This window comes from Zootoca vivipara, chromosome Z2 (assembly GCF_965207765.1).
Source record: "Zootoca vivipara chromosome Z2, rZooViv2.hap1.1, whole genome shotgun sequence".
Classification (NCBI taxonomy): Eukaryota; Metazoa; Chordata; class Lepidosauria; order Squamata; family Lacertidae; genus Zootoca; species Zootoca vivipara.
In genome coordinates this window covers 11,215,572-11,236,467 of record NC_142585.1, presented here as the reverse complement: position 1 = coordinate 11,236,467, position 20,896 = coordinate 11,215,572, and positions in this window count along the sequence as shown.

The window sequence follows — 20,896 nt, the reverse complement described above, 5'->3', positions numbered from 1 at the left end:
GCCCTTGGTTTAAAAAGCAAAAGTTATTGTATCAAGTAGGTGCAGATAAAAAATTTCTGGAATGCAAAACCACTCAGCAGAATTTTAGAGAATGTCGAAGGTAAAGTAAATCACTTTACATTAACAGATGATAAAATGTATATATGATGGCTAGTGCATCCACCCCGGACATGCTTGTGTGGACCATCCTTTAGATATCAAATGATGTGTGTATTAGCTTAAGGATCCTTTGAAGATGATACTGGGCAGCTTCTGTAAGTGAAGGCTAAAGGGTGTTTTAAAACATGTTCTAGCAAAATGAGATCATACTCTACTGGTGGCATCTAATTAACGTGCCAAATACGAAGTCTGAAAGACAACATATCTAGATCTGGAGGCCATTTAGTTCAGCACCCTGCCTGATAGTGTCCAGTAGCTCCTGTTTTAAGACCAGTTCCCAAACTCATCGTACCCGCTGGACCACTTACAAATTGGTTAATGATGATGATGATTGCCTTTTGTAGCTATTGTAATGTACTGTGCTCAATGGCTCATGGTTTTTAATAATTTTTTAATTGTCTTCCCCAGTGGTGCGGTGGCTCCGGGGGACGGAGCCGAATCGCAGCGGGCGCTGCTTGCCCCCACCTGCCTTCCCCGAGCCAAGGGGAAAACAGGCAGGAGCAGCCGCCGCACCGCCACGTTTCGGCTCTGCCCCCCTGGCAAAGGAAAATTAGCTGTCAGCTTCCCGCGCTGACAGCTGATCTTCCTTTGCCGCTTTCTATGGCTGCGCTTCGTAAGACGAAGCGGCGGTCAAAGAATTCTGAGAACTGTAGTTTGTTGTGGGTGCTGGGAATTATAGCTGTGTTTTGGCTGAGATGCAGATGTTTTGGCTGAGTTGCAATAAGAGCCCAGGATTAGGCACTAGGTTAGCATCTCCCAAATTATTGATCCCCTTGGGGTTGATGGGACACTGCAGGAGTTGAATAAGGACATGAAACAGTTACTCTGCCACTGAGATGCAGCCCTTCAAAGGAAACCGAGGGAGAATGATCAGTGGATATAGGAAGCTGTCATAAACCAGGTCTCCACCTATCTCAGTAATGTCTACTCTGAGGCTGTTTTTAAGCGCATGGCTTCCTGCAGAGAATCCTGGAAACCGTAGTTTGCACTGAACACAGCTATAATTCCCAGCACCCACAACAAACTACAGTTCTCAGAATTCTTTGGGGGTGAGCCATGTGCTTTAATTGTGTATGCAGCTGGGAGTAGCTTTCCAGGGTTTTTACTGCCACTTGCTGCCTCATCCTAATTGGAGATTCCAGGGATTGAACCTGAGACCTATTTCCCATGCGAATCATGTGCACGAATACTGGCTCAGTTGGACAAACCCATGTTTAGGTGTGCATATCCACCCACCTTAATGCCTTAAAAGAATCGGTGCTGGTTGCATCTTGGGAAGAGAGAGAATCATGTAGCCAGGGTGCCACTATCACCAAGAATACCCATTGCCACATGGTGAATTTCAACTACCCATTGCAAGGACCTCCCCCCAAGATCTCATGGACAGATATTTAAGGGAGAAGACACTCTCCTTTAGGTTTCCAAACTTCATGTTGTTTAAGGACTTTATAAGCCAACATAAGAACCCTGAATTTGGCTCAGTAGCAGATTGGCAGTCAGTATGATCCTTTCAAAACTGATGTTCTGTGTAATTCTTAGGACAAATCCACCTCCTTCTTTCCAAACTGGTAGATCTGGGCGGGGAACCAGTTGAAAGGAACCAGCTGCGTTTCGTCCAGCTGCAAAACAGTCGATCATAATGCCCTAGAACAAATCCACTCACTGACCGATAAAACTATTTGCAGACTGATAAAATGAGTAATTTATGGTCCTGAATACCTTGTTGGTGCATGTATTAAAATTCTGAAATATATCTGTCTGCCTGGAAATTACAGTTAATGCAATTCCATATAATGCTTGAATTCATTTATATATTTACACAACATGCTACCAGATAAAAAGTGCCAAAATGTGTATAAGGAGGTCATCACTTGAGCTTAATTGCACACAAATTTCCGGCAGACTCTGATGTTTAAGACCAACAACAACAGCCAGAGAGCGAGAATTAATGCATTAGCTCATAAATGGAGAGCTTCTACTTGCATGACAAGGGCCACATCGTCTCTAAAGGAGCTTAGTAACATTGATTTGTGATTAATCATTTTACTTAATGACTCATCTGTGATCACAGTGCAAGGAAAATGTCATGTTTGCTTAGCTGCATTAAGTCCATTTATCTTACGTGCATCCAGAAAATTGCCTATGTTGGACTGTGAATATGCTTCGGCTATACAGTTGTGAGAAGATGGATGTTGGGGTGTTTGTTAATGTGGATATTGGACACCCTACCTCTTCTTTCCAATGTGCCTTCCATTGTCCAACTGTAATCACATGGTACAGACCAATGTAACGCTGCTGGTCTGTTCTCTATAGTTAAGTGAATGGGAATGGGTTATAAGCTTGTATCTGTTTAATGCCAGCCCTACCATTTGGCAGAGAGAAGCAAGCAATTCTTTCTGCAGATGCTGGGGGACAGTGGTGGTGGGTAATCCCTCTGGCTGTTCCTCCTGAGTTTTTTTTTTTTTTAGCCATCCCCTTCTGTTGTAGGGCAGTTCACTCCTAAACTAGCCTGCTACTTCAGGTGCAGAAGAGGATGCTATTCCACAGTTTGTGCTGATGTAAGATTCAAATATGCCCATCCAAATGGTTTTTGTACATGGAACGGGGAGGAGGCACCACCTTGTCCTTCACCTTAGGAAGCAAAATATCCTGGGCTGGCCCCATGTGCATCCCTTTCCTTCATCATGGTTTGGTATGCATACGTGTACCAATGCTAGCCATGGTTAAGTTTGACCAGAGAAGGGGCAGGGCATGCATCCTAGAGAAGAAGGAGGGAGAAGTCTGCAGGCCTCTCTTGAGGAGCACTTAATTGTTACTAAGAGTGAGTTCTTCCATCTGCTGTTAAGTATGCACATTCCTCAGAGATTTTGTAGCAGGTTCCTACAGAGCTTGGCATAGAACTGGACTCAGTTTGCATCTCTATTGCATGATTTAATGCACAGAAATTTATCCTTTTATGATCTAATTATGTGGTTCCCAATTAGGGATCCGCGGAATCCACCCTGGCGGTCTGCAGCACCATCCCCTGCTGGGGGGACTCACCTATCTTGTTAATTGCACAGTGAAAGCCTTCCATGGACCATCCCAGCCTCTGCTTGCGACCAATTCCTGCTTGCTTGCATATGCAGTTATTTTAACAAACAGAAGTGTGTTGGCTGTCAAGGGGGAAAATATTGAAGCGATTCTTTGAGTAACGTGATGAAGTATGACTTTTTCTGAAAATTTCCATGTTATCAGTTGAATGGCTTTGTGTAGTTGTGTATGAGCCTACTTAGCAGATGTTTTCACACACTTGAAGACTCTCAACACAAGCCTTCAAGGTAGTGATGTGAATATTTTCTACACTAAAGATAAGATTGAGGCAGTGATTAAAAAGAATATGGTTATGGGCAAGCTGAGTAGAAGGTGGAAGCCTCACTAACATTCCAACACTGGAGACCACTGACAAAGAATTGATACAGAAATAAAACATTACACCATGTGTGATTTAGCAACTTGCTTCAGAGATTACTTCCCTGCACCAAATTCTGAAAACTCATGGATAAGGAATCCTTTTGAAATGTGGTGATGTACAACTAACAGCTCTGTCTGCAGAAGAGCAAGAGGCACTTGTTGACGTAACTTGTGATGGTTCATTGAAATCATTTTTCAGAGAATGTGGACTGGACCAATTCTGGGTGAAGGTTTTCGCTGATTATAAGAAGTTAGGTGAAAAAGCTTTGAAATGTCTAGTTCCCTTTTGTTCTACATATCTTTGTGAACAAACTTTTCAACATTTTGTTATATGAAGAACAAGCACAGAAATCGGCTTGATGTTGAATCAGATTTGGGGTGGTGGTGGTTGGGGAAACCAGGAAAGTTTCCCATAAATTACCTCTCCTCCAGATTTCTCAGAGTCCAAAGCTAAAAGTCAGGAAAGTTATTGTCCCAAGTGGTGGTGGTGAAACCAGGATAGTTTCCAAGCTTGGCCTAAGATAGCTTCCTGAGCTGCATGAAGTGGGCACCAACATGCACCAGCCTTTTGGCTTGGAATTCCCTGAGCATGAAAAGATGTGTATTGGGGTGGGGATAAAGTTTTTTCCTTTTACTTTTTTGTAACCTGTGTGTGGGAAACCGTAGCAGGTGAAATGACAGTGCTTCTGTGCCCATTTGCCTCGGGGATGAGGAGAGGCAAGGGGTCGTGTTTTACTAAGACCACCACCACAGCTGCCGCTTCCATGTTGAGGGGTTGGGCCGGCCTCCGGCAGATTCTTTTGGGGGATGAAGAGGGGCTGCAGGAGGGAGCACTTGGTGGGAATGATGATGGCCACCGCTTCGACCTTGGTGCCAGGCATGTTGAACCAGATTTCAGAATAAAAGTAGGAAGTATTGAACCGGATATGGAAGGGATTGTTTGGGTCAAAAAGAGAAATTATTTCTCCCATCACATTTAGGTTTAATGTGTTTTTAACATTTTGTTGGGAGCCACCCAGAGTGGCTGGGGCAACCCAGTCAGATGGTGGCAGATATACAGTAGATATAATATATGATATAGATGATATAGATATAGATATAGTCAGGGCTTTTTCAGCCGGAACTCCCCAGAACTGAGTTCCTGCACCTTCCAGCACCTTACTTGCTTGGGCCTGTGTGCTGGCGGTCAATTCCCAAATGCTATATTCCCAAATGCTATATATAAACAACCCAGAAACACCAAAACAGTGAAGGGCCTTCACTTTGCCCCAGTGCCAGGCCCTCCCCTCAAGCTATCCAGGAACGCCATTTTGGCAAGGTACCATACGAGGAGAGGAAGTGCCCCCGTGGCTCGGGGCAACTAGAAACTACTGAATGGAAGGGTGCAAGAGAGGGAACGGGTCTTGTGTTTGAGCCTTCCGTTTAGGTCTAGAGCATGACCCAAACCATCACAGCAGTGCAAAATCTGGCTGAGTATATTATGTCTGGGTTTGCATCTTGAAGTAGCAAGAAGCAGATGCAAAAATAACTAAACGGAAGGCTCAAACGCAAGACCCATTCCCTCTCTCGCACCCTTCTATAGTTACTTTTGCATCTGCTTGCTCTTAACCCTCTAGCTGATTTTAAGTCTCTCTCACGCGTTCCCCCTTCTTTGAGACGCACCATTCACCTGTTTTATCTGTTCTGTTTCCCAAATTACTGTGTGTTTCTATTTTAATTTAAGTTCAGACCCCTGGGCTCTCACTTGTGGAGTGCCTCAGGGTTCTGTCCTCTCCCCCATGCTTTTTAACATCTACATGCAGCCGCTGGGAGAGATCATCAGGGGGTTTGGGCTGGGTGTTCATCAGTATGTGGATGATACCCAGCTCTACCTCTCTTTCAAATCAGAACCAGTGAAGGCGGTGAAGGTCCTGTGTGAGTGCCTGGAGGCGGTTGGAGGATGGATGGCAGCTAACAGATTGAGGTTGAATCCTGACAAGATAGAAGTACTGTTTTTTGGGGACAGGAGGCGGGTAGGTGTGGAGGACTCCCTGGTCCTGAATGGGGTAACTGCCCCTGAAGAACCAGGTGTGCAGCCTGGGAGTAATTTTGGACTCACAGCTGTCCATGGAGGCGCAGGTCAATTCTGTGTCCAGGGCAGCTGTCTATCAGCTCCATCTGGTACGCAGGCTGAGACCCTACCTGCCTGCGGACTGTCTCGCCAGAGTGGTGCATGCTTTGGTTATCTCCTGCTTGGACTACTGCAATGCTCTCTACGTGGGCTACCTTTGAAGGTTACCCGAAAACTATAACTATTCCAGAATGCGGCAGCTAGACTGGTGACTGGGAGAGCCTCGAAAGACCTACATTGGCTCCCAGCACGTTTCCGAGCACAATTCAAAGTGTTGGTGCTGACCTTTAAAGCCCTAAATGGCTTCGGTCCAGTATACCTGAAGGAGTGTCTCCACCCCCAACGTTCTGCCCGAACACTGAGGTCCAGTGCTGAGGGCCTTCTGGCGGTTCACTCACTGCGAGAAGCCAAGTTACAGGGAACCAGGCAGAGGGCCTTCTCGGTAGTGGCACCTGCCCTGTGGAATGCCCTCCCTCCAGATGTCAAAGAGGAAAACAACTACCAGACTTTTAGAAGACATCTGAAGGCAGCCCTGTTTAGGGAAGCTTTTAATATTTTAATGTTTAATAGATTATTGCATTTTAATGTTCTGTTCTGTTGGAAGCCGCCCAGAGTGGCTGGGGTAGGGTATAAATAATAAGTTGTTGTTGTTGTTGTTGTTGTTGTTAATGCTGGTCTGTGACCGTAATAAAGATTATGATGCTGATGAAGCTCAACAACTTTGGCTGCTCCCCCTACAAAGAGCACAACAGCTTTGGGTGGGTGCTCCCATAAAAGTAAATGCTTCGGTTTTCGAACATTTCGGAAGTCAAACGGTCTTCCGGAGTGGATTACGTTTGAAAACTGAGGTACCACTGTATACCTAAAATCCTTTGCTTATTAGGGGCTACCCCACATTCCCCCCTCCCCAAATTGCTTTGCACAGTACACTACCATAGAGTTATCAACATTAGCAAAAGTAGAGGAGTCCGTGGCTTGGCTTTTGAAAAATAGGGGATCCTATTGGGAACCACTGAAATCCATTTGGGCAGGACTGCATCTGAATAAGATGGAAATATTGGTTGGAAAGCTTGCAAGAACAGAGATAGCTAAGACTCAGTGGCAGAGCATCTGTTTTGCATGCAGAAGGTCTGCCTGAAAAGCTGGGAAGCCACTGTTAGTGTGTATACTATGCTGAACCCGGCAATCTGGCTCGATATATAAGGTGGCTTCCTACGTTCTGCTTCCTGTGTTCCTGTTGATAGAACCCATTCCTGAGACTGCAAGTTGTTGCTTTCACAAAGAAAAGGGCAAAGAGTTTATTGCACTCTCTGCTTCCCAGATGGCAGGACAATCTTGTTGAAGCAAAGGTCTGTGTCTGAGTCTGGTCAGTGATGTCTCATGTGTGACGACCGCCTAGGAAACTCATGTATGCTGCCTTGGGTTCTGTGAGAACTTGGGGCCATCTGATGGAGTCCAGTGTTGGAAGATCATGACATTCCAAAAGAAAAAAGAAAAAAAAGAGAGCACTTATTCACAGAAGGAAATAGTTACATTCCACTTTTCAGTAGAGTTTCAAAGGTGGGTGACGCAGTTACAAATACAGTGGTACCTTAGTTCTCGAACGACTTGGCTCCTGAACAAATCGGCTCATGAATGCCGCAAACTCAGAAGTGAGTGTTCCAATTTGCAAATGTTTGGAAGCCGAACGTCCGATGCGGCTACTGCAGCTTCTGATTGAGTGCAGGAAGCTCCTGCAGGCAATCAGAAGCTGTGCTTTGGTTTTCGAACTATTTGGGGAGTCGAACGGACTCCTGGAACAGATTAAGTTCGAGAACCAAGGTACCACTGTACACAAAATAAAATAAACTGGCAACTAAGTCATTCTCATTGAAACAAATGGATTTAAGTTCTTGTTTTCAATGGGTCTTTTTATTTAGTTATGAGATTTCTTACATACCCTTCACCATAAGGCCCCAGAGCTGGTTGTTGTTGTTGTTGTTTAGTCGTTTAGTCGTGTCCGACTCTTCGTGACCCCATGGACCATAGCACGCCAGGCACTCCTGTCTTGCACTGCCTCCCGTAGTTTGGTCAAACTCATGTTCGTAGCTTCGAGAACACTGTCCAACCATCTTGTCCTCTGTCGTCCCCTTCTCCTAGTGCCCTCAATCTTTCCCAACATCAGGGTCTTTTCCAAGGATTCTTCTCTTCTCATGAGGTGGCCAAAGTATTGGAGCCTCAGCTTCACGATCTGTCCTTCCAGGGAGCACTCAGGGCTGATTTCCTTAAGAATGGATAGGTTTGATCTTCTAGCAGTCCATGGGACTCTCAAGAGTCTCCTCCAGCGCCATAATTCAAAAGCATCAATTCTTTGGCGATCAGCCTTCTTGATGGTCCAGCTCTCACTTCCATACATCACTACTGGGAAAACCATAGCTTTAACTATACGGACCTTTGTCGGCAAGGTGATGTCTCTGCTTTTTAAGATGCTGTCTAGGTTTGTCATTGCTTTTCTCCCAAGAAGCAGGCGTCTTTTAACCAGGGCTGGTTAAAAAAACTTAAAAGAAAACTCTGTATGGCAAACACTGGATATCTCCCCATAAATATGTAATTTTCTCCCTTAAAAAAAAAGCTAAAATCTTTAGCGGCAGCGTATAAAAGATCAAATGGAGTATAAAAAGATCTTTGCCAGGTGCTGAAAAGACACTGGGCATGGAACTCTTTAAGTGTCCTTAAAGAGAACAATTCACATTCATGGCAGGGCCACTGCTCCCAGGTGCCTTGGATGGTGGAGAAATCTATGGAAGGGCCTTTAATGAGTGATCCTTCAGATATCCTTGTCACAAACTCTGTTTTGATTTTAAAAAAATCAAAATTAGTACATTCTATTGAGCCTGGAAACAGACTTGGACCTGGGGAAATAGGAAGGGGTTAACAAGAGAGTTGAGACTCAAAGAGAAAAAGAGGGGAGTCCCAAGAAATAAAAGAAGAAAAAAGGTAAGTCCAATAAGGTAAGTCACTACTTCCACCGCTTCTTCGTACAGTTACAATCATAATATGTAGCCTGTCTTTTTGTAAATATCGTAATTATAACAAATAGTCAGTTTACAAGTCTTCTAATTCCAATTCTCGAGTCCGACAAGATCATTCGAGACACAACCGAATTTTTTATTTTACTTTATTTATATATTCATTTTCCTTTCTCCTTTTTTCTTTTTCTTTTTCTCTTTCCTTTTTTTTCTTTTTTCTTTTTCTTTTCTTTTTCTTCTTTTTTCCTTTTTCCTTTCTCCTCTCTTCTGCAAATTCTACGAATCTTTGTGATGATTTTTGGTTAAGTTTATATAAATGTAATGATTGTTATCTGTTATGGTTTTTATTCATGTAAATCAATAAAGGCTTTTCAAAAAAAAAAAAAAACAGACTTGGACCTGGGGCAGTTGACAAAGTTTTAACTGATTAAAAGTGTCTCATCAGCAATCAAACAGTTGTATTCTCAATCAACTGCTGTTTCCAAACCAGCCCTCACCAACCTGATGCTATCCAAATGTTTTGGACTACTACTCCAACCTGGCAGGGACTCATGCTGGTTGTAGTCCAAAACAACTGGGGAGCAGGCGGTTGTTGAAGACTGGTCCAAACAATCTTCAAAGGCAGCCCCATGCACAATTTATTACAGCAGTCTAATAATGCATGCATGGTTTCAATAAACATTCCTCATCCAACTTGTCCCTTCGCTCTAGATTAGAATGTCTTTAATTAAGCAACAGCTCCCATTTTAAGCCATTAACAATTATACTTAAAAAAAAAAAGCTTTGTATTCTGTTTTCTGGCTATTTTGGCTTTGGCACATACTTTAAAAAATAAAACAAAACAATGAACAGTTTAGTTCTCCGTGTCCTGCTGAAGCTTTTTCTTGGGAACAAAATTCTAAATATTTTGTTTTTCCTTCCCGAGTGGATGCTGATCCAAGGAATTTTGAGCAACAGTAATCTCTTAACAATTCAAACCAATAACATGAGACTTTACAGTTGCTTACAGCAACGTATGTAGCGAACATGATTGCAGCAATTTAGAAGACAATGTAGTAATCTGAAATTCCTTGAGTTGTTAGATACTAATGCTTTTTTTGCTATAGCATCAGTTTGGCTTCTAGCGAGGAGGTGAAGGACAAAGAGACTTACCATTTTTATTTGCTTTCCCCTAAATGGAAGGTTTTCAGGGGGTGGGAAATGACAATGTGTAATTTTAACTTTGTTTAAGTTAGTAAAATCTGTCTTGTAAATGTCTAGTCCCCAACACATATCTTCAAGAGGTTTCTTTGAAGATTAAGCATTACTGTTTATATTTCACCTTATATCACAAGTATCAGTGTAGAATGGAGCATTGTTCTTCTGAGAGAAGGAATGTCATGAAAAAGAAACAGTGGTCAGGAGTGTCCTGAGATATTTTGCTCTCTGTGGTGAGAACTCCCATCCTATATACTGAATCTTCCCTAACTAGCAGTTGGACCTTATTTGAACACACAGTACCCACTACTGAATATGAAACAGGGATATTAGATACTTCTGTTGTAAATAGGAGAAATCACCATAATTTGCATGTTTGTTTGAGGTCAGGAACAGAAACCATGCTAGTGGATATGAATGTTATTTGCTATCACTGCCCCCCCCCCCAGTCTGCAACTGTTATGCAAATAACTACATTGTTTTTTGAATTGTTTTGGGCTTTTCCCTTCCATTGAAATACATCAATTAATTAATTATGATTAAGTATGATAATTAAAGCATAGTGAGATAAATAGCATAGGTTTCAGCATAAACTGAACTGTAGCATAATGGAAACAGAGATTGCAATGGACACAGCATGGGGTGGAAATTGATGCCTCATATCCCTAATTTGAAGGCAGCAGGCTACCTTAGTAGGTGTAGAGCAGGTTAGCTTAGGGTATTCAGGTGGGGTGGTGAAGGACTGCAGACACTCATTGCAGAATCTGGTTTAAGATAACCTTAATATACTGGAGAACTGGGCAGGGGCAAACGAAGGCATTGCGACACCCGGGGCGGGACGTCGCTACCGTACGTAGTGATGCCGCATATGTGCTGTACATAGCGGTTTGCCGCCGCTAGCGCTTCAGCACCGTACGGACGGTGCCGGGATCCTCTGTTTGCGGCTGCAGCTGCAAATAAGGATCCTCTACATGCGGCTGTAGTGGCGACAGAGGGATCCCACCACCGTCCGTACGGTGCCCGAGCAGCACTAGCAGCAAACCACTATGTACAGTGCATGTGCGTCGTTGTTATGTACAGCCCATGTTTGCAACGCTGCACATGTGCTGTACATAGTGGATTGCTGCTGGCACTGGGATCCTCTGCTTGTGGCTGCAGCCGCAAACAGAGGGCCCTCCACATGTGGCTGTGGCGGCGTGATGGCTGCTCACGCCATCGTGCCAGGGTGAGCCCCCCGCAGACATGGCACCCAGGGCGCACCGCCCCCTGTTGCGACACCACTGGAACTGGGTCCAAACTAACAAAATGAATTTCAATAGTAGTACAGGTGAAAAGGATCTGTGGGTCTTAGTAGACCACAAGCTTAAAATGAGTCAACAGTGTAACGCAGCAGCAAAAATGGTGATGCTTTTCTAGGCTGCAGGGAAGCATAGTGTCCCAATCAAGGGAAGTGATAGTTCTTCTCTATTCTGCTTTGATCATACCCCACCTGGAGTCCTGTGTACTGTGGGACCTGCATTTATTGTCAAAATACTGTACAAAATACATGAACTTTCACCTAATATATGCCAGGCATATATATGCATGGCATAGTCCCAACTTTGCTGACATGTGATGAAGAGAATGCTTGCAGCAAAGGGGCGCTTAAACACTTTCCCTGCCTGTTGATCTCCTATCCTGCAAAAGCCCTCTTCCAAGCCTATCTGCTTTGCTCAGCCAAGCTCCTTTCAACCTAGAGAGGAAAATATTCTCCCAACCACAGAGCCACCCCTAAAAAGGTAAAGGTAAAGGACCCCTGGATGGTTAAGTCCAGTCAAAGGCAACTCTGGGGTTGGGGCACTCATCTCGCTTTACAGACCAAGGGAGCTGGTGTTTGTCTGCAGACAGTTTTTCCGGGTCATGTGGCCAGCATGACTAAGCCGCTTGTGGTGCAACAGAACACCCAAACCTAATTATCTACTTGCACCAGCATGCTTTCGAACTGCTAGGTGGGTCATTGATGCTTTAAACAGCTCATCTTTTGTTTCCCACTCCAATAATAATTTGTACATTTTGGACAATCATTTTTCCTTATTCAGAAATAGCTCTTTTTCAAACTGTGCTTTGGTCCAAAAACATTTTTCTTATCTAATTTAAGCATATCATATAATTGATGGTACTGTAACTAATCAGTAATTTGGTTCCTTACTTCTTCCATTGGTTTCAATCTGAGTTCATTCCCTGAAAAGTCCAACAAATCCCTATAAGTCGCCCACTGTCTATCCATATTTATCCTCGTCATTGTAATTGCTTCAATTGGTGATAACCATAGGGGTGTTTTTCTTTCCAATTTTTTTTTTAGGTTTTCCCCAGACTCTATAGAAATTTCTCCTAATAACATGGTTCATGAAACTCTTCTATATTTTAGCTTTCCCACACCAAAGGCATGCATTCCAACCAAACTTCATATCATAGCCTTCCAGATCTAAAATATGTGCATCCTCCAATATAATCCATTCCCTTAACCAACACAAACAAGACACCTCATAATATAATTGTAGGTCTGGCAGGGCAAAGCCATCTCTTACTTTTGTATCAGTCAGAATGCCAGACAAATTTAGAAATATCCTTTTTCCATTCCTTGAAGCAACTTGGTTTATCAACAGTCAGGACTGACTGGAGTAGGAACAACATTTTAGGGAGCACATTCATTTTAATAGCTGAAATTCTACCTAACAGGGAGAGCTTCATCCTTCCCCAAATCTCTAGCTCCTTTTTAATCTCTTTCCACAGTTTAATATAATTATCCTGGAATAGTTACAGGTAGGTAGCCGTGTTGGTCTGACGTAGTCAAAACAAAATAAAAAAAATCCTTCCAGCAATACCTTAGAGACCAACTAAGTTTGTCATAGGTTTGAGCTTTTGTGTGCATGCACACTTCTTCAGATACACTTCTGCTTCAGTGTATCTGAAGAAGTGTGCATGCACACAAAAGCTCATACCTATGACAAACTTAGTTGGTCTCTAAGGTGCTGCTGGAAGGAATTTTTTTTAGTTTATCCTGGAATAGGTTAAGGTTTCTCACTGTCAACCAGATCCCTAGGTATTTCACTTTCTTAACTATTTTTAGGCCAATTTCCGTGTTTTTTTTTGAAAGTTCCATTGCACAAGCATAAATTTTGGAACTAATTTACTTAGCACCTGTAGGGTAGGGCTGGACACAAATCACATAATTATTTTTTTCTAAGTCTTCGTTGAAATTTTGTGGTGGTTATGTCTCCACCTGCAACCTTATTGCATTTTCCCAATATGTTGTTATTGGTGGTAGCTGCTGCATTTACAACTGTTTCTAGAATCCTACTTCCGTCATTCTTGCCTATTGGGCAAGCTTTTATATACGCTGGTTGAAAGTGGTAATCAGGCTAAAGATGTTCCTGGCACTAGGGTGAAATCTGAATCCTGGCTGCAGAGTGCTACATAAAAGCTAAGTTGTAGAAACTGTCCTCAAATTACCGCTGTTTTTTATCCTCATTAATTTGCTTTGTCCGAATAAAATGGACTTGACAGCACGATTGTCTGACAAGAACTGAAAAGCAGCATTTGCTGTAAGTAATTTAAATTGAACTCTATTACCATTTACAGATTTATTCTGTTTAGAATCGATAAGAAGGGGATTGGGGCGGGGAGAGAACCACTAGCTTTAAAGCTAATGCCAATCATTTTTGGTTCAGTAGCTCTTTATATCCTATTTGCCCGCCCCCTCCACCTAAATTTAGTAATTTGTCATCTGGGGAGAGAGACAAGACTGAAGTTCCATCTAACAGATTCTGATGGAAGTCTCTGTATATTTTCAATTAAAAACAAAGGCTGGAATCGAAAGGGCCACTGTGTGACTTGATCTGCAATGTGCCCATGGTCATGGTCCGTGAACAGTACAGCAGCTCCCCATGTTACAAGGGGGACCCACTTTTAAAAATGTGTAGAACTCTTGAAAGCAATTTGGAAGTTGGCAGGTCAAAGAGGACAAGTCGAAGATACCACCGGGTCTGCCTAAGCCTCCAGGTTGTGTGCCTCATTTTTCGATCCCACCACCTATGAAGGCACTGGTCCGGTGATCAAAGTAACTTGGAAAGAAAGGCATCCTTAGCAGACTAAGGACTCAGCTACATTAGTAAAGAAACAGTGACTTGAACGTGCTATAAACATCCAACACCAGATGGTGACAGAGAGCATGAAAATTTAAAACATGATTTTCCATAGAGATTTCCCCCCTTTTGTTATAAATAGGGTTGCTGTATATCCAGAATTTCTTGGACTTAGCTGGGGTTTGGCCGTCTGAAACAGTGTCTAGGTGGAAACTGCTGAAATGTCCTGGACAATCTGGATGTATGGCAGCCCATGTCAGAAGTGTAGAAATTGGCAGTAATTGCCATTAAGAATAGCTGAAAAAAATTTTTTTAAAAAGAATTTGCCAAAAAAAGCTGAAAAACTTTGGCAAAAAAAGTTTTGTTTCCAGATTTTCACTTTTTTATATTTTATAGTTAAAGGTAAAGGTGAAGCTGGACCTGACCATTAGGTCCAGTCGTGACCGACTCTGGGGTTGCGCGCTCATCTCGCATTATTGGCCGAGGGAGCCGGCGTATAGCTTCCAGGTCATGTGGCCAGCATGACAAAGCCACTTCTGTCGAACCAGAGCAGCACACGGAAACACCGTTTACCTTCCCACCGGAGCGGTACCTATTTATCTACTTGCACTTTGACCTGCTTTCAAACTGCTAGGTTGGCAGGAGCTGGGACCGAGCAACGGGAGCTCACCCCATCACAGGGATTTGAACCGCTGACCTTCTGATCAGCAAGCCCTAGGCTCAGTGGTTTAAGCCACAGCGCCACTCTGACTTATTTATAGCGATTTCCCCCCCTGTGTCTAGATCCACCCTGGGCAACAGAGGTGGGAAAGGGAAAGATGGAAACGGACAAGTAGGTGTTTAGAACTTCTTATGTTCTTATGAAAGATGCTGTTATTAGGCAGTGGGGTGGTGATGCAAATATTGGAGTTATTCCCAAAATTGTATGCCGTGGTTATAAGCAGATACTTAAATGCTAAGCCAGTGGGATTCTTACTGACCACAGCAAGATTAGCAACAGCTCAACAATGGAATAACCAATCTGAAATACCCCTGAACATATGGGAAACTAATATCTGGGATACAGCAATGTCTGAGGGTCCCACGAGACACAGGAGGGCAATTGAAGGCATAACAAAGAGAGACACCATGCTAATGGCCAAAACCAAGATCTTGTTATACCAGCCACTCAGTTTTCTCTGTGGGGTGATTATGTTAACTGAACACTGAATGTGTGAGTTTATGTCTAAAGCCAATGGATAGAACAAACACCATTAGATGTACTGCTTGATAAGTGTTTAATGGTTCTTGCATTAATATTTGTGGGATTTTTTTTAATTTTTTTTTGGTGAGAGCTATTCAAAAACTCAGTTCTGGCACCTCTTACCATTGCTATTCTAAGAGAATGAGAGAGGTGTTCATTGCGAGTTCCAGCAACTCTTTTTCTAGAAAAAAATAGCATTGAGTATAACTCCCTGAAATGAAGGTATCTTGTGCCCAACATGGGGCTCCAACCCATGCTTGCTAGTGCTGATTGGAGTTTTAGTCCAGCAACATCTGTAGGACCTCAAGTCATAGCTGCCAAGTTTTCCCTTTTCTCGCGAGGAAGCCTATTCAGCATAAGGGAAAATCCCTTAAAATAAGGGATAACTTGGCAGCTATGCCTCAAGTATTATTCAGAGGCATCATGGGTAGCACAGAGCCATCATAGTAGTCATTGGTTGCCTTTGCCCCTATGGAGGTAGAGAATCCCCTCTTTAAAACAATCTAAGCTTGTGGTGATGGCGACATTCTTTGGCAGTCAGTTTAATGGTTTAATTAGGGGGCACTTGAGGCCCAGTTCAGATGTAATGAGAAAGCAAGGGGGCCACTTCTAATTCATAAGAAATTATGAAGCCTGATGCATGAGGCCAATGGCACCCTGTTCTCAGTGGCCTACCAGATGTCTATGAGAAATCCACATGCAGGACCTGAACGCAACAGCTCTCTCACCACCAGTAATCCCCAGAAACTGGCATGCAGAGGTACAACATAGTCCCAGGGAAAGTATCCATTGATCCTGTCTAAACCTCTTTTAAAGCATCCATCTGCTTCTTATAGGATTCTCCCCATACCTGCCTATGGGATTGGGGTAGCCTTGCCACAACAACCATCCATTATACTCCTAAATCCATAGTAGGCTGAACTACTAACTGGGTTGGTTCCACCTTTATACATCAACCATCCATTATAAGCATGAATCCAGGGCAGGCCTTTCTGCCTATTGCCTCAAGTACCTGGTTTTGGTTGTCATGAAAGGGCAGCAAAATTGAATGATTATTGCAGTTTTACTGCCAGGGAGAGATGGAAGCACTTGTGAAAAGTCTGGTCCTGAGTGCTACTCATTCCGACATGAGTAAGGGCCGTTATGGGGTAGCATTTGCTGTTCCACCTCAGGCAGCAAAATGTCTAGGGCTGGGAATGTATAATTTGTTTAGTTTTCCATGAAACAAGCTGAGTCCTCCTGTTTAACTCCCAGCTGTCTAAATGCCACAAGCACAGTATACATTTAAAGTGCTCTTATGCTTCTTGAAAACAACCATAGCTTCCACCAAAGAATCCTGGGAAATGTCATTTGTTAAGGGTGCTGAGAGTTTCACAGCACCTTTAACAAACTACAGTTACTGGAATTCATTGGGCGAAACTATGACTGTTGAAGTGGTCTAAGAGTCCTTTGAACATATGGTGCAGAGAGCCTAAAATTTCCTTTGCTAGTTAATTTTTCCAAGCAAGTCCTTTTAAAACCCACCAAAGCACACACCCAGCACGTGGATTAAACCTTCCTTCTATTTCAAATGGGCTCTAAGAGCAAATATAATATTTTTTTTCTTGTGTGTGCTGTGAACAACTATAAAAAAACACACATCAAAGGTTTGAATAACTGGTAGCTGTATATTTTGTAATGCATGCCTATTGAATTTCCATTTTGTTACTCTATTTAAAGGGGGGTATTATCATGCCCCATTTCCTGCCAGCCACTTCTATTTGTCTGCACGGCAGGGAGGCAGGACACTTTTAGGTCCAAAAGAAATTATCTCTCAGTAAATTACTCCTAACTCCATTACGGAATACTAAATGCTGTTCCTCCTGTTTGCTGTACCTGAGCAGCGCAAAGAGATAACATTGCAATTTATTTATTTGGTTTGTCATCTCTGCCTAGGTGACACGATGGGCCCATTTGAGCAGGGGAAGGTGATAAACTAACAGCTGCATTAGATCTGCAATGGAGAGTAAAGTTTACTTTGATTATGTAGTAAGTGTCAAGATGTACAGTGGTCCATGTCACTTTGACGGCTCTCCTAACGTATAATGGCTTGCCTTTTTCACAGTTGATTGGACACTAATTTTTGTCTAATAAGAGGGCTATCAATCGAAAGTGACTTCAAAAGTAGCCAGAGTTCTTTATCCTCCCCAAAGGGAAACCATTCGTGAAATTATTTTAAAATTTGTTTAGATTGCTGCTTGTATTTATTTCCCCCCCCTTAAAGCCTCTGGTTCGTTCAAAACAGCCTTTGTGTTTTCCAGCGATCTCCACTGGATTTGCAGCACTGTGTGAGGCCTTCCTATGTCAAAATAGCTTTCTGAAGGCTGCCTCTATCGATATATCAGGGGCTGTGGAACCTTAGGCCTGTGGGGGGCACTTTCTGTCTGGCCTCTGGATTCTCTTCAGGCGCATGATCATTGGTCACCCTCCTCAAATGCTTTTCCCTGGCTGGAATTTGTCTCTGAATCGTGACAATGCCTCTGGCTTGCGTAGATGAAGAAGCTTCTGACTTCTGCTTGTCTGGAATGTAGCCTACTGTACAAAGGTAATATTCGTTGCTTTGTTCAGTTGCTGGTTTTTTATAACAATCCTATGAGGAAGGTTAGGCTGAGAGGTTGCACTTGGCTCAAGACAACATATGTAGATTAGTATATGAGATCTATGTTTGCGGTGAGATCAAACGTGGGAGAAGCTTCCCCACGTCCCAATTTCCATCAGAGAAATGTTGGAGGGTATGCAACTGGAGCAATACGATCTTTCAGGTATATTGGGCCCAAGCTTTATCAGGCTTTATATACCACAACCAGCCCTTTGAACTTGGCTGAAAATGACTTCCTACAGACTCCTCCTCTAAATGAGTAATTAGATTTTTTTTTTTAAAAAAAGTAATTTTGCATATTTACCCAACTTGTCTGCTTATAGAGCACTCAAAGTAGTTTGCAATACAGAGCACAACACAGTTAAAACAAATGAACATTAAAACAAAAACACCAATTTTTGAAAAACACAATCAAAAGGAAGCAGCTCAAGAGTAGTTTTAGGAACATAGGAAGCTGCTACATAACTTAATCTGACCGTTGAGCCATCTAGCTCAGTATTGTCTGCATTGACTGTACTGGCTCTCCTGGGTTTCAGGCAGGAGGCACCCCCGGTGGTGCGGCGCACCAGGGCGCCGGGCCGGAAACCATGCTGCACCCTGCAGGGGGGGGGGGCGCGCCAGAGCGATCTCTGCCCCTCAGCGCCAGGGCGCGTTACCTGCTTGAGACTGCCCTGTTAAACCACGTTGCAGGGTTCCCAAAAAATAACTCCGAGGCAATCAGCTTAATTCAGCAGAGCTTTTTACTACTGATTGGAAATGAGCATAATGGTCACAAATCCATACATCTTCAGGATTGGCACAGTCCTTAAGAATCCAGTTGCAGCAGACTTAACTTAAACTTACAACAAGACTAAAATCTTAGCACTTAAACATACTACAGTTGTTTCTCGAACGCTTTGGTACTCGTACATTTTTGCTCCCAGACACCGAAAACCCTGAAGTAAGTGTTCTGGTTCTCGAACATTTTTTGGAAGCCGAACTTCTGACACAGCTTGTGCTTGAGTGCAGGAAGCTCCTGCAGGCAAACGGAAGCTGTGCCTTCGTTTTTGAATAGTTTCAGGAGTTGAACAGACTCCCGGAACAGATTATATTTGAGAACTAAGGTACGACTGTATGTACAAAACACCACTCCAGAAGGAAAGAGAGACAGAAAATGAAACCCAGGCTCCTCCTGACCTTTTATTACAGGACACAATGACCTTGAGGGAAAGAAAGAGGTAACAGAACCAGTTTGAACCAGCTGTTCATTTTTCTGAAGGAATAACTCAAACATCAGGAACCTTCTGCTTGTTTCCAGGCAGAATAGGAATTTACTAATCAGCTTGAAACTTCCAGCTTGCACCAGCTTCCAGAACCTTCTTGAATTAATTAGAATTAGTTTACTTTCTGTACCAAATACAGTAATGCAAACCTGACAAGGTGAGCAAGGTGAGCAGCCTCTTCAATAATGCACAGGCAGGTGAATTGGGAGTTGGCAGGAATGTACATCTTTCCCATTGCTTCCCTTGAAATGTGGGCCAAGGAGCAGGACTTGGAAGGTTATGTCCTTCCATAGCACATGCACAAATTGGAGAGAAATGCTCTGCATAGTTTAAATCTTTTCCAGGAACTCTGTTCCTCTAAGGAGACTGATGTACTTAGTGAATCATATGAAAGAAATGATGAGCATGTTTGTGTGCATGTGACATAGACATAATATACAGGGTTTCACAGGAAGACCAGCAATTACACCCAAATGCTTACTGTAGTTATTTAGTCTTTTGCAGCAAATATTCTTGATACTGGTGCTTTGGTTGGTAAGCAAGTGTTGTCATCCAGATGTGAGGACTGGCGATGGACACCTCTCTCTGCTATCCTCGTGTCAAAAGTGTCAGATTCACTCTGAAACGTATATGTCCCATGTTTTGTGATGGTTGTGTGCTTTGGATGCCCATGTGCACATGGGAGATGAGCAAACTGGAGGCATATATGATTTTGCCTGTCCCCCATTAGTACTGTTTAAGCTTTTGGTTTTCAAAAAGAAATCAGTGAGACATGGTGGGGTAGACCTAGAAAGGAGGCTTCATTTGGTCACAGCGAACACCCAATGCAAGCGTATCAAATCGCCACACCAGCATAATATGTGTGTGTCAAGATGTGCAGTAGGGAAGCAGGGGCGCGTTTTGAAAAAGTATGACCAGACCAGGCTGGTATAGCTCAGTTGAAATTAAAAGTTTTACTTCAAAAAATAAGCATAGTGTTTTATTTCCCTATACATCATGTCGTTTTTGTAGCATTTGTCTGTGGTTGAAGCAAGAGGGGAAAAAAAAGTCTGTTCGACTTCCAAAATATTCAGAAACCAAAGTACGACTTCTGATTGGCTCCATGAAACTCCTGCAGCCTATCGGAAGCTGCGGAAGCCATGCTTGGATGTTCAGCTTCCAAAAATTGTTTGAAAACCGGAATACTCATTTCTGGGTTTTGATTGTTCGGGAGCAACCAAGGTACTGTATGACTGTACAAGTAAAGTGAAGAAGAGCAGGAGTCTGAGGTGAAAGGGAACAGACTGCCTTCCCACCCCTTGGAAAGCAGGGAAAAAGAAGGGCAGTTGGATCAGAGGGGAGGTCCACGGCCAACTGGTGGGCCTCCTGGATGAGGAACAGCAAGACGGGCAGCAAAGTCAGTGACTGCCCTGAGCGGTGAAAGCCCTAGGTACGCCACTGGTTAGAGAGTGGTGCTGATAACCCCAAGGTGGCAGGTTCGATCCCCGTGTGGGACAGCTGCATATTCCTGTATTGCAGGGGGTTGGACTAAATGATCTCCAGAGTCCCTTCCAACTCTCTGATTCTGTGAAATGCTGGCAACTGGAGAAATTGTTGGCAAAAATATGTACATTAGTCAAAACTGCATATAAAAAGGAAAAATTCACACTAAAATGCTGGAGAATTTCTATGAGGTTTTTTTTTAAAATAATAATAATAATAA